Below are 13574 nucleotides of genomic sequence, written 5' to 3' on the forward strand. Positions count from 1 at the left end.
TTGTTTTTTATTTTTAACTTATCTTCATTTAATTTTTGCCATTTTATTCTCTTATTTATTTTTCTTTTATTTTCGTGTGCTTTACTGGGGATTCGCTTCACTATGATGTTAAGGATCCTAAATTTCTTTGTTTTCTAATTGTTTATGGAGAAAAATAGGGATAAAGAACCTCTTCTGTACAATCCTGAAATTAAAAGAACTTGTAAGAGAAACAGAACACAAGTCAGAGCTCAGAGAGCTACAGGAATTCTCAGGGACAAATCAGAAGAGGAAGTTGAAGTCAATATGGCAGACAACAACGAGCATGCTGTTGTCAACAATTCCAACAATGTCCCATTGGTTAGGAGAACTCTGGAATCGTATACTAACCTTGATCCTAGGAATTGTGTGGGAAGCATTGTCCCACCGGCCATGCATGCCAACAACTTCAAGTTAAAGTCTCAACTCATCACTTTAGTCCAGTAGAATTGTCAGTTTAGTGGAAGCCCTCAAGAGGACCCCAACCTATTCATCTCCAATTTTTTGAGAATTTGTAATACAGTCAAGATCAATGGGGCTCCCGCTGATGTCTACAGGTTGTTGCTTTTTCTGATTTGCTGTAAGGGACCGAGCTAGTCAATGGCTTAAGACACAACCCAAGGAAAGTATAGCAACCTGTACAGATTTGGTTAGTAAATTCTTAACCAAATTCTTTCCACCTTAGAGGTTGACTAAGCTGAGGACAGATATTCAGACTTTCAGACATCTTGATGGAGAGTCTCTTTATGAAACTTGGAAGAGGTACAAGGCTATGGTAAGAAAGTGCCCTCCAGACATGTTTGCAGATTGGGTACAACTTTCACTAAATAATTCTGCAGGAGGATCTTTGCATATGAAGACCACTAATGAAATGGATTCTAGAAATGGAGAGTTGAAATGGATTCTAGAATAGACTGTCAGTGCTTCAAGGAAGGACTGGGCTAGGAAGATTGATGATGCTCTCTGGGCTTACCGGATAGCTTTGAAGACACCTATCGGCATGTCTCCTTATCAGTTGGTCTATGGCAAAGCCTTTCACTTGCCAGTAGAGTTGGAGCATAGAGCTTACTAGGCTACAAAGCTTCTAAACTTTGATTCCAAGGCCTTAGGAGAAAAATAGCTCCTCCAACTCAATGAGTTTGATGAATTCCGAAGCACAGTATATGAAAATTCCAAGCTCTATAAGAAGAAGACAAAGGCGTGGCATGATAAAAAGATAACCACTAGAATATTAGAGCCGAGCCAGAAAGTCCTTCTATTTAACTCAAGGCTCAAGATATTCCTAGGAAAGTTGAAATCTCGGTGGTCGGGACTGTTTTTGGTCACTAAGGTTTCTCTGTATGGTCATATTGAAATCATGAAACAACAGTCGGACAGGAGGTTCACTGTCAATGGCTATACATTGAAGCACTATCTTGGTAATGATGCTGAACGACAAAAGACCACTCACCTGCTTACTTAGCAGAGTTGAACCGTCAAGCTAGAGACGTTAAAGAAGCGCTTGTTGAGAGGCAACCCAATGCTTAGTATGCTTACGTTGTTTTCCTCTTTTATTATATTTTTACTTGTTAGTTTTCTTTACTTTTGGTTCTATTTGAGTCATGCCTATTGTAGGAAACAAAAACAGGGATGCTTGAAACAAACAGGGGAACATTCTGAAGTTGGAATTGCATTCTGGTGTCTCGGTGTTTAGCGCCAAGAGTACGTACAAGGAAAGGTTGGCCACTGGGCACCTGGCGTTTGGCGCCACCTCTGGGCGTTTAGTGCCAGGTGCACAAACTTCGAGGGAGATCTTACTGGACCCCTGGCGTTTAGCGCTGGCTGGTGGCATTTAGCGCCAAGGGGTGTGACACTATGGGAGTTAGCCACTGCCACCTTTGTGTCTAGCGTCGGTTGTTGGCGTTTAGCGCCAAGGTGGTAAAAAAAATGGCATTTAGCGCCAGTTGCCCGGTGTTTAGCACCAGTATGACAAATATCGCATTTGTTGTTACGAGTAAGTGGCGCTAAATGCCGCCATCCTGGCATTTAATGCCAGGTGCGCTACAACACCCCATCCCCTTTTGAATTCAAATTTTACATTTAAATTTCCTTGATCCTCACCCCTGACACGTCCCTAACCCCCAAATCCCTCCTGAATCCTTCCTTTTCCCATAAACCCACCTCACCTAACCCCATAACTTCTCCTTATTCATATAACTCCCCCACCCCTTCCTATAAATACCCCCAAACCCTCTTCCCCACTCATACACAAACAATTCCCTCTCTTTTTTTTCTTAAATCGTTCCCCCTCCCTTATTCATTCTTCCTCTTATTATTTTTCTTCCCCAAAACCACGCCCACTCTACTTATCCGCCACTCTCTCTCCCTCTGTTCTTTTTATTTTTTTTTTGCTCTTCCCTTCCCCTCTTGCTTCCTATTTTTCTGTTCTTCATCTATTTTCTATTCTCTTTTGCTTGGGGACAAGAAAACCTTTAAGCTTGGTATTGTCGAACAAGCTTTTACTTTTCTTTCATCAATGGCACCAAAGGCTCATGATTCATCAAGGAAGAGAAAAGACAAAGAACCGGCAATCGGCTCCTATAATTCATATAGGTTTCGCTCCAAGTTACATGAGAAGCACTTATTTGAACTCACAAGCATGAAGAAAGTCATTTCGAAAGTTAAGTTTGATCTCAAACCGGATGCGTAAGAACTGAAATTAAATTAACCGCTTAGATAAAATAAAATAATAATTGAATTACCTGAGATAGGTTTAAAAATATAGAAATATTAATTTGAAAATTTTGAGGTGATATTTGAATTCAGTAGATTTCTCCGAGTGGAAAAATGTGTCTTTCTGCGAAAAATTGCGTAAAAACGCGTACCAGTAAAATAGCTGGCGTACCGCCTTAAATCTGTTCGGTATTGCATGGAAAAAATAAAACTGTAGAAACTCTCAGAATACATTTAGAATTGAAAATCGGATGCTATCTTAAAGATTTTGGCCCAAAGTTAGGCCAAACGAACAATGAATCGGGTCCAAGTTGGCCCAAACCCAACATATAAATACATATTAAGTGAGCCAATTTAGCTCATTTCAGCATATTTTGAGAGAGAGGGGTGCTAAAGCGAAGAGAGGAAGAAGGGAGTAAAGGTTACTATTCATCTCCTCCTTCATTTGATCATATCTTGAGCTACGGAGCTCTGATTTGCATACTATTTGTAGCCACGCGAAACTCTCGCCGAGTTTGTCATTTCTAGTAAAATAAAATTGGTAAAAACTCAAAATTCATACTCCAGTTTTCTGCCCTAACATATTTTGCATTTTAGGTTTGATTTTTTAGTAGATTTTGTATTTTTGGTTGTTTATAGGTGATCTAGCATTGAAGTATTATTGGGTTTTGCCCCTAATACTATTGAGTAAGGTTAGTCTCTTCAAAAACCCTTGTGGTTTAATGTTTTGGTAAGCCCTAGTGTTAATTTGGTGTATTGTATGATATTAGAGTAATTACATGTTGATTTGGAGTTGACTTGGTAGAATTAGAGCATTGCAATTGAGTTTGGAGACTTGTTTGGACTTGTAAGATTATTTGGAATCATTTTTGTGTGTGTTGGGAATCGGCTAATATATGGTTTTGGTTTTCTTTAGTTAATATGTAATATTTCGTGAAACTTAGGCTAGTGGACCATAGGATAGGATTGAACTGATGATGATTGTTCATACTTATTTATTTTGGTTATGGTTGTTGATGAATATTGATGATGATGATGATGGATAATGAGTATTATTTTTGATGTTGATGACAATTGGTGATTATTGTCAGTTTTATGAGGTTAAATTGAGGAATAATGATTCTAATGGTTTTGGTTAATAATTGATAATGCTTTGTGATAATATTATTGATAATGGAGTTTATGAGTGTAAGAATCGAGCCTAATTAACCGCCTAATTAGATAATTAAATTTCCTAAAATAGGATCCGACAATTTAGAATGAGAATTGGAAGATTTAAATATGATTTTTTGGACTCAGTAGGTTTTTCTGCGTCAGAAAATGTATTTTCGGCGAAAAATCGAGAAAAACCGCAAACCGGTAGCCAAACCGATTGAACCGGTTGAACCGGTTCAAGTCTGACCGATACTTTGTGAGAAAAAGTGAAAACAGTCAAAAATTTTAGAAAAATATTAGAAGTAAAAAATTGGGCGTTAATTTTAAAGGTTTGGCCCAAAGTTAGACCAAACAGGCTAAAAAGGCTAACGGATTGGACCGAGTCCAAGTTGGGCCCAAGCCCAACATATAAATAGGTCCATTAATGTACCCTTCAGCCACATAAACAACAAAACACAGCTGAAGTGAGGTTGAAGAAGAGAGGAGGTTTCCATTAAAACAATATTCACATCTCACTTCAATCCGCGATATCTCGAGCTACGGTGCTTCAATTCACGTGCTGTCAGTGGCTATGCGAAGCTCTCGATGAGCCCGTTACTTCTATCTAAGTCTTGTGGTAAGTTTCTCTAGATTCTCTGTCCAGTTTCATGCCCTTGTGAAATTCAAATTTTGGGGTTTTGATTTTGAGTGAAATCTTGTGTTTTGGGTGTTTAGGTACACTCTATCCCTTGATTAATGTTAGGTTTGGTTTCCAAAACTGTTAGGTAAGGTAAGAGGTCTTGAACTCTTGTGAAATTTCAATTATAATGAGTCCTAGGTTGAATTATTGTAAATTATGTGTGTTATAGCTTGAAGTTGTGATTATTGGAAATTGTTGGAGCTTGTTGGTGCTTGATTGGAGTTGATTGGTAGCTTGGATTGTGGTTGAAAGCTCAACTTGTACTCAATTGGAGTTTTGGTTCATATTGGAAATCGGCCAAGGTATGGTTTCGGTTTCCTCTATGTATTATATAATATTCCTGGACACTTAGGCTAGTGACCCATAGGATAGGTTTGAATTGATATGGTTGTAAATGATTGGTTAGTTGATGATGTATGATGAATTGATATTGTTAATGTTATTAAATAATGATGTTGAGATATGATGTATGATGAATTTGTATGAATGAACATTGTTGATCATTAATATCGAGCATGAATGAGTTTGATGATGAAGATTGATAGTGATAGAATGATGATTGGTGAATGTGTTGGTGGAAAATTGTTTGTAATGTTATATATTTAATAATTGAGATTGAGAATGATGAAGTGTGATGAAAAAATTGGTATGAATGGTGAATTATGACCCAAGAGGGTAGATTGTGATGTAAATTGGAATTTGGTATTGTCTTGGTTTGATGTTGGTTGAGAATTTGGAAAATTGAGTACTTGTGAAATTTGGTAAAAAAATGGATTTTTGGTGAACTTCCATGAATCATTTCTTGAGCTACCTTGCTTGAAATTCAATTCTTTTTATACCAAATGAAAGATTATTGAACAAGCTTTAATTTTGGTAGAGGAAGATATGATTGCGGAAAGTTTGGTGTCAAAATCTGAAATTCTGCAATGTTGCAGAATTTTGTGATTTCTGGTATGTGCACACGCACAGCCTTGTGCGCACGCATGCCCCTGTGATTTTTCGAACCTGTGCGCACGTGCAGCCTTGTGCGTATGCACACACAGGGGAAGGCTTTTTGTTTAGAGCACTAGCACAACCTGTGCGTGCACATGACCAATGGAGTTTTACAACCTGTGCGCACGCATAGCTCTGTATGTAACACCCTCACTACCAGAATGTCACGCTTCTGGCTGCGCCACTCTGGTAGCAAGAAGCATTACGACTACTTTATATACTAAATATTAAAATATGAGCCTGTGACTCAATACTGTATCGCTGATTTCTTTGAAAACCGGAAATGAATACTTTATCTTAAGAAAAATACAAGCAGACATAGATTCATATACAAAACCCCTTACAAAATATCTCATAATATAATATAAATATAAAACATACAATTCCTATCCCTCTTACAAACTTGTAATAACAAAGGCGAGGGAAGAAAATAATCTAATTAATACAACATATAAACCAAACGCAGTATAACTCTTCATAATGCTTCATCTAGTTCCTGAAAAGGTAAAGCTGTAGCAGGGTGAGAACTTAACCACACGGTCTCACCACGGAGTTTCAAAGTTGTCATAAGAAGATATTTAACAAGAAAACTATTTTCAAGCTCAGCGATTATCATTGCCTTATGAATCTTTTAAAAACCAATAGATAATCGTTCAAAACCTTTCCAAAGAAACAATGTTTAATCTTTCAAAAATCCGAAACCTTTTCTTTCTTATAAGAAAAACCACATTCAAAAACCAACCATGCAATCAAACCACACAATCATTAATTCAGCACCAAAGTTCATTCTCAAATGTAGCACGCCAGGACAAACACAGGCAAGACAGACAAGGAAAGCACAAGTAGACAGCAGTTACAGCAAATAGTTCAAGTAGCAGTTAAGAACAGTTTAGCAATTAGGCAAACCAAAACAAGTTCAAACTCAAGTAAAGCATACAAATGCATATGATGCATGCCTGTCTTATGGCTGATGAGGCTCATCTGTCGGTTATCCAGCCAACCCGACAAGTCTGAATTGTACTTAGACTGTCCCCCGACATGCACCCCCAAGAGTCTATGCATAGCTTTTTCTCAAATAATCAATATTGCTCAACTGGGGTAACATTCCCGGGAATTTATATAGTGCCCGGTCACACTTACATCGTAGGGTCAACAGAGTATCGAGTTTTCAACCTGGTACACGTGGTGGCAAGCCATGGTACTTTATCCAGGGAACCTCGTATCTCAGATAATTCAAATTCATAAGCCATGTGAATAATTCAAAGTTTGTATCTCAACATTCTCAACATTCTCAACATTATAATCATTCATCAATCCAAGTCTCATTTCCAATTTCATTCAAAAACCATATTTCAAAGAAAATCCTCACCATCCTTCGTTCCATTCCATCCATTAACAATCCCAAATCAAAACATAATTCTTTCTCTGATAAATAAATAAATCTTAAAACATATCATGTTTAAAAACAAATCTTTTTAATTACTTACTTCAAATAAAACTTCCAATTTTATAAAATTTCGGCAGCATCTCCTCTAAAACTCGGACACTGCCACCCTTTTCGGGTCCCATCAAAATATTTCTCAAACCTTTTCTCAACCATTTCCAAATTCCAACTATTTTCCAGAGTTGAACCAGTTCCAATATCAAAATTATTCTCAAATCAGACCAATTCCAATAATAAAACTCTTTTTAAAATCAAACCAGCTCAAGTATTAAATCATTTATAAAATCAGACCGACTCAAAATCAAATCGCTTTAATTCCAAACCAAGAAAAACCACTTTTCATAATAATCAAGTAAATAACTTTTCAAACCTATTTCTTATCAACAATTGTACTTCACTCAAGCAATCAAGCAACCAGTAATTTAGTCTAACAAACCATCACTTTCACAAGACAAGTATAATCACAAAAGTATATCTTTCTGCGTTAATATCTATTTATAACAACTCTGTAATATAAAATAGACTTTAAGAAAAACCCCTACCTCATTTACGACTTAGCTACGCGATAAATTCGATTTTTCTCTCGGCCCACAACGCGGCAGCCTCATCCTCAACTCTAAACCACTTTTACAGCAACCACAGCTACTCTAATCGTAATAAGAAATAACTGAAACTCAATCAAATAGCAAATAGTATCACAAAGTCTCAGCCACATATAACAGAAAGTGATTAAAAGAGTTTCAGAGCAAGAACGACTTACTGTACCAACAAGAAACTAGGTACAGCACAACTGTAGCTCCAGCGATTAATTTCGGCAAGCTCCAACAGTGGCCGCCTCAACCAGCAGTGGAAGAACTCACTGCGACAACATCATCAAACATATACGACTTAAACGACGACTCTTACAGTAATAAGAATTTCAACGAATGAGGAAAAAATCTGAAACAAGGCTAAAACTTACCAAGAAAATGGCGGCTTTGACACTCGGAAGAACAAAACCTAGCATAAATGAACCAGAGCTGGAACCCAAACTGGAGGGGAATGGGGTTTGGCAGCTGCAGGGGCGTCCTCTGGCGGCTGCAGTCGCGGTTTTCCGGCAGCGGGGCTATGGCGGCAGCGGGCATCTCACTGGTGACAGTGACAGAACACAATAGAAGTAACGATGAACCCAACAATAACGGTACAGCTTCCATCCCTTCCACCGCGTTCTAGCGACGATGACAGATTTGGCGGTGATTCTCTGTTTGCGATTCAACGCGATGGCAGAGGTGAGTTCAGCACCAGAGATCTGACAAAGCTGGCGGTGATATCTCCCTCCCGCTCTGGCTCGTGGTTGGCGGCAACAGACGCGAAGTTAGTGACAGCTCCTCCCCTGTGCGCGTCTCTGTCCTCCGACGATGACAACGGCGAGAGAACGGGGTGGCTTGGCGAGGCGGCGGTCCGAAGCAGCACGGCGGTGGTGGCGAGGCACGGTCTTCCTCCAAGGTCCGATGGCAGCGCGACTTCTCTTTCTTTCCCTCTCTCGGATCTCTTTCTCTCACAGCAGCGGCGACGGTGGCAGTGACACCCACCGCGCCGCCTTCCCTTCTCCCCCATCTGCTTCCTTCTTCGGTCCCCTTCCCTCTTCCCTTTTCTTTTCTTTTTCTTTCTTCCTTTTGTGGGTATCTGTGTGTGTGTGAAGGTGAGCCGTGGGTGAGAGGTGGGGTGGAGGGAGTGTCGATTAGTTAGGGTTTGGGGTAGATTAGGAAATTTTAATAAAGATAAGGGTAATAATATAATTTCATAAAATAAATGAAAAGATAAAATAATAATTAAAAACCAAATTAAATGTAAAGTATCCATCTTTAAAAATATATTTTAATTACCAATCTGTAAATTATTTTCAATTAAATGCCAATTTAATAAAAATTAGAGATAGGTAAATTAATTCTCCTTTATTTATAAAATAAGGTTAAAAATCTATATATTAAAATTAAGGCATATAAAATACTCATGATTTTTTTTCAATTATAAGGACTCTAAATAATAAATAAGAGTTTACTCAACTTTTATATAACAATATCTAAAATATAGTCTTAAATAAATATAATACATCATAATAATTTATTAAATTTTAAAAATTTAGGGGTCTTAGACTGTGCGCACGCACACGTTAGGAAGGGCAGTCTGTTGAGGGCGCTAGCACACCTTGTACGAGCGATCAGACTCTGTTTTCCAACTTAAACTTTGTATTCAACTAATTTACCTTCCCAACAAGCTTGTACACTTCTGAGACACCATTTTAAGACTCTCGAGCTTAATTTTGGGTATTAAAACATGGGAAAGAATCGAAAAGATTTAATTGATGTTATTTTGAAAAATTAGAAAATAGAGGCTTAGGTTTCGTGGATGGGTTTGATGGAGTGTGAAGGTAGATTGGTATATGAATTGAGAACTGATGAACTGCTGAGTTTAGAATAGAAACGTGAATTGACAGTAGTTGAGATGAGTCGAGGACTCAGATTGGAAATGTTGATTTGACAGTGGTTGAGATGAGTCGAGAACTCGGAATGGAATGATGGATCCATATATATTGAAAATATTTTCTGAAAAATCATTGAACTACTATTTTATACTGAGATTGATGAGACGCTATGTGCCTGGCAGGGACAGTGATTAATCCCGCCTGTCGAGGTAGCGGTGGCGGCATAAGGATGGTGGTTAATCCCGCTTACATTGAGATGTGAGGTCTGTGGCAAGAGTATCCCGCTCGCATCCCTTCGGATCAATAGAGTATGCAGGCACAAAATCCTGGATGGTGTTCTGAGCACCATATCTCGAGGGTTCCCAATGATGATTCTGAAGGGCGACATCTCCATGGAGGTGTGTCGGGTTGGCAGTTGAACCGACAATGTGATATCATAGCCAATAGGATAGGCATTCATCATATACATCTTCTATCTGTTTGTTTGCATTGCCGACTTGTAATTGCTTGCCTATTTGTATAACATGCCTAATTGCCTACTTGAATTATTTGCCCTATATGCATATTCTTGTATTTTACTTGCATTGTATATAATTGTGCTTTCTACTGGAGGATAGGTTGGTGAAGGCTGTGGGACAGCGGAGATCTGTTAGAGTAGAAAATCCCCTAAGATATAGTACCATGTTTATTATGTTAAGGTTTTAGTTATTCTTTACTGTTTTATTTATACCTTAAGATGAATCTTGTGATGGATATGAAGTTCTAGGATTGCCTCTGGCGTCCCGGGGTCTTATATCTTACATCACTGGGCACTGTTACCATACTGAGAACCTCCGGTTCTCATACCATATTCTGTTGTTATTTTTTAGATGCAGGTCACAACCCACCTCGGTAAGTTGCTTTGATGGTGACAGAAGCAGAGGATCATGGATACTTTTTGGAGTCCTTTTGATTATTCTGTTTATATATCTCTCACTTTTGCATCTTGCTTTTGCCTAGAGGCTTGTATTGAGAGAGAAAACTTGTATAAGCTACTTTAAACTTCAGATTCTGTTTTGTCTGTATATAGCTAGCCAGCTTAAACTCCGCGAGCCGTGGCTAGATTCTTATGCTATTATACTCTTATTTTTTGTTATATATATATATATATATATATATATATATATATATATCTTGTGCTTTAAGTTAGTACCTTCGTGAGTACGTCTTGCGCTTTTTAAATCCTGTTTTTGAGCTATATTCTTTATTGGACTTCTAGATTATATTAATTCTTCTATTTATTATATGTATAAGATTTAGAATTATCGTAACTTTTGATTAACCTTTTCTTTACGACGCGAGGTAAAGCTTAGGCTAATTAGGGTGTTACATAGTCATTGAGAATGGAATGTTCTAGGTAATTGAATGATTGAGAAATGGTTGGAGAATATTCGGTATGAGTCTTTAGGTTATTTTGGGTATGGTTGATTAGGTTTGATTTTGAGTTTTGGAAAACTAAAGGACTTGAAACATTTTGGTAAAATCCTTTTTTGTTGAATTTTGACGAGGTATAACTTAGCCTCCGGACCCCCAATTTGAATAAAAGTTTATTTAAATGAAAGTTGGGTTCGAGATGTTTAAGACGTTTGAAGAACGAGTGAAAAATGTTTTAAAATGAGAAAGTTATGCACATTTGAAGTTCGGTATAAAAATATGAATTCTGTAGCTTTTAAATTTTACAAAGATTTTCAAGGCATGCGTACGCGACACTGGCATGCGTACGTGAGAATGTCATTTTTACAGGCATACGTGCGCGAGTTGTAACACGTGACGCAACCTCCCCTTCATGTTTCAAGTGTTCGCGTACGCAGACGTAGCTCGCGTACGCGACCTTGGCGATTTGACACCCATGCGTATGCGAGAAGGCATATGCATACGTGAGGCTTCTAGTTTGTTGAAAACTTTTTTTTGATATTTTAATGGTTCTTTTTGCTTTCTAAACTCCTTTAATGTCTATTTAGGACTCTTAGTACATAATTGGGCATTTGAGATTAGTGGGGACAAGTTAGGTGACTTAGAGTTAGTTATTTTTCTATTATGAGTTTAGAAGACGGTGACTTAGAGTTGGGATGTACTATGGAAGGATTAGTTATGTGAATTGATGGAACAATAGATTGATGGTGAATTTGAGAAATGGAGAACTAATGATGCTTATGATGAGTTTGGAACCTGGAAAGGAATGGTGGAATTGTTCGATATTGAAAGTGATCTCTAAATGATAAATTATGATGATATATTGCTTTGGTAAGTCGCTATGCGTCTCAGGCAAGGACGGTGGTAAATTCCGCTTGTTGAGGTTGCGGCATCGGCGTAAGGACGGTGGTTAATCCTGCTTGTGTTCAGATGTGAGGGCAAAGGTAGTATCCCACTCGCATAACCTTCTCTGTTACAAGAGTGTGCATGGCACTATATCCCTGGCATGGCAAAAAGGCTACATCTAAAAGAATGTGTCGAGTTGGCAACTTTGAACCGACAATGTGATATCACAGCCAATAGGACAGGCATTCATCATATACACCTTCTATATACTTGTTTGCTTTTCTTAACTTCATTATGCCTAAATGAATCACATGCCTACTTGCTATTTGTTTTACTTGCTATATATGTATATTACTTGTGCTTTACTTGTTTGCATTAATTGTGCTTTCTGCTGGGATTGATGAGGCTTGGTAGGCGGTGGTGATGGGATTGCATGGAGGAAAGGTTAGTGAAGCTGTGGGATAGTGGTGACTAGTATTAGTTAGAAATCTCTTAAGTTAGATTACCCTATTTATGGTTTAATTTATATATTTTAGTAAGCTTGAATATCTTGTATTGATGTGAAGTTCTAGGATTGCCTTTGGCTTCCCAGGACCTTATATTTTATATATTGGGCACTGTTACCATATTGAAAACCTCCAGTTCTCATACTATATGCTGTTGTTGTTTTTCATATGCAAGTCGCAACCCACCTCGGTGAGTTTGTAAAATGGTGACAGAGTGGAGGATTGCTTTTATCTTTTGTATTTTGTTTATTTTGATGTAGTATTCTCTCACTTTTGGATTATTGTATTTTATTGCCTTAGAGGCTTTACTTCTGGAACTTTGAGAGATAGCATGTTGCTATTTTAAACTTCAAATTGTGTTGTATTCTGTTTGAGATAGTCAGCCTAAACTCCGCAGGCTATGTCTAGTTCTCTTGTATTCTCTTTTGTTTACTTTAATTATTACCTTGTGTATCCTGGAGCTATCTACAAGGTTTTATACATATTATGTTTTGCACTTTTCGTTCCAACGCATTTAGTTATCGTGTGTGAACGCTTCGCGCTTTGTATCTCTATTCTATGAGTCTTCGATCCTTTATTCCTTTCATTGGGCTTCTAGTTATACTATTTCTTGACTATATACTATTATATGGAGCTTTAGAATTGTTGTTATACTTTATCGTCTTTGTTTCACGGTTATAGGGTGAAGCATAGTGTGATACGGTATTACAGGATGAGTATCCAAAAATTTGGCAGCATATTGAGAGAAGAGGCTGGAGCGTGCTTTGCAATATGCACATTAAGGTGGGCCAACTGAAGGTCCAAGAATTCTATGAGAATACTTGGATTACATACCGGGATGTCTGCAAGGTGAATACAAAGGACTGCCGCACTTTTGTGAAAAGAAAAATCCTTGATTTTAGTCCAAAGGGTGTCAGGGAGATCCTCCAACTGTCACCCAAAGTCACACTTTGAACACTTACAATGAGAGGATGAGTCGAGACCGGAGATATGATCAAGTACTTGCTGACATTTGTCTCCCGGAGCCCAGTGGAGACTAAGTGCAGATGGACAGCTAAATCAATTAGGGTGGAGTGACCTCAAACCAATAGCAAGAGGATGGTTAGAGTTCATCCAAAGATTCCTCCTTCCAACAAGCAACCACTCTAAATGCACTATGGACAAAGTATAATGATCCATTGTATCATGATAGGGTATGAGGTAGAGGTGGAAGACACAATTCCATTACAAATATACAACATTACCTCTAATTCGTCCTCACATGCCAAGTTAGCATTTTCGTATCTCATCCACCGCATATGTGAA

At 38.0% G+C, this 13574-nt stretch overlaps 1 long non-coding RNA gene across 2 annotated transcripts; it reads right to left on the minus strand.

Annotated features, from left to right (window-relative positions):
* Window positions 1-5822: 5822 nt before the first annotated feature.
* On the minus strand, window positions 5823-8744 carry LOC140174800 (uncharacterized). Of its 2 annotated transcripts, none has more exons than XR_011864539.1 (4): window positions 7963-8744; window positions 7762-7860; window positions 7544-7668; window positions 5823-6053 (listed from the first exon to the last, which is right to left on the minus strand). It is a non-coding gene; the product is annotated as an uncharacterized lncRNA (long non-coding RNA). The 2 variants fall into 2 exon arrangements; XR_011864540.1 differs by having other exon boundaries at window positions 5823-6067.
* Between the last annotated feature and the right edge of the window lie 4830 nt (window positions 8745-13574).

This window comes from Arachis hypogaea, chromosome 8 (genome assembly GCF_003086295.3).
Source record: "Arachis hypogaea cultivar Tifrunner chromosome 8, arahy.Tifrunner.gnm2.J5K5, whole genome shotgun sequence".
In the NCBI taxonomy this organism is placed as follows: Eukaryota; Viridiplantae; Streptophyta; class Magnoliopsida; order Fabales; family Fabaceae; genus Arachis; species Arachis hypogaea.